Source organism: Cucurbita maxima, unplaced genomic scaffold, assembly GCF_002738345.1.
Source record: "Cucurbita maxima cultivar Rimu unplaced genomic scaffold, Cmax_1.0 Cma_Scf00030, whole genome shotgun sequence".
Taxonomy (NCBI): domain Eukaryota; kingdom Viridiplantae; phylum Streptophyta; class Magnoliopsida; order Cucurbitales; family Cucurbitaceae; genus Cucurbita; species Cucurbita maxima.
The window spans coordinates 1,422,252-1,423,596 of NW_019272046.1; positions in this window are offsets into that span (position 1 = coordinate 1,422,252).

Consider the following 1,345-nt stretch of genomic DNA (forward strand, 5'->3'; position numbering starts at 1 on the left):
CTTTGTTGGCACACTACTTGGTGTTAAACGAACACGACTCTCCACAATAGTATGATATTGTCCACTTTAAGCATAAGCTCTCATGGCTTTGCTTTGGGCTTCCCCAAAAGGTCTCATACCAATGGAGTTAGTATTCCTCACTTATAAACCCATGATTATTCCCTAAATTAGCCGATGTGAGACTTTTATCATCCAACACCTCCCATCGAACAAAGCATGCCTCCCCTTAATCGAGGCTCGACTTCTTTGGAGTCTTAGTCATTTTTTACTGCCTTTGTACCTTCGAGGAGGCTTGACTCCTTAAACCTCCTTTTTTCTTTTTGGAGTCCTTTGTTCGACATTCGAGAATTTGCCAATCTATTGGCACGACTTAGTTTAAGGCATGACTCTGATACCATGTTAAACGAACACGACTCTTCACAATGGTATGATATTGTCCACTTTGAGTTAGTATTCCTCACTTATAAACCCATGATCATTCCCTAAATTAGCCGATGTTAGACTTTCATCATCCAACACAATTGTTGAACACAACTCTCTGTGGGAAACACTCGCACTCTTTATTAAGACCAATCGAGAAGAGAATACAAGACACTGTGTAGAATACTTTTTGGATTTCTTGGATAATTAACCTACATAGGGTGGAGGTGTATTTATGCTAAGCCATCTAGACCTAACAAATCTAAATCTAAATCTAACAAATCTGAATCTTTTTCCTAAAATATCTACGATCTCTTCTCCAAAAATCAGACATCTTTCCTAAAATCTCTACTAAAATAAATATACAATGGGCTCGTACAATTGAGCTCAACTCTATTCGGATATTTCAACACTTGTGTCTTAGCTCTAATATCATTTGTAAACAACAAAACTCACCACGAGCAGATATTGTCTGCCTTGACCCATTACGTACTACTGTCAGCCTCACAATCGGTTTTCACACCCTTGAAATGAATGATTCGTTCATTTCTCCAATAAATGTGGGATCTCACGCATATATTATGAGAAATAGGGTGAGAGGCTTGAGCACATTGCTCATGACAAATACACCCAAATTCTAATTAGTTAACTTATTCGAGCGAGAGTAAGTGCTACACAATCACATTGTGAGTTATGACATAATGCAATTGTGGCAACAAGCACACGTTCCCCATGGATTGCCTGTGTATTATTTATTATTATTATTATTATTTTTTGGGAGTTAAAGTAAACATAATTCGAAGTTTTTTTTTCATTTTTTATTTTTATTTTTATAATGGAGTTGAAATAATTTGTAAATAGAAAAACATACGAAAAAAAGGGGAAAAAGTAAACGACATGTCGATAAGATGATATAAAAATAGTC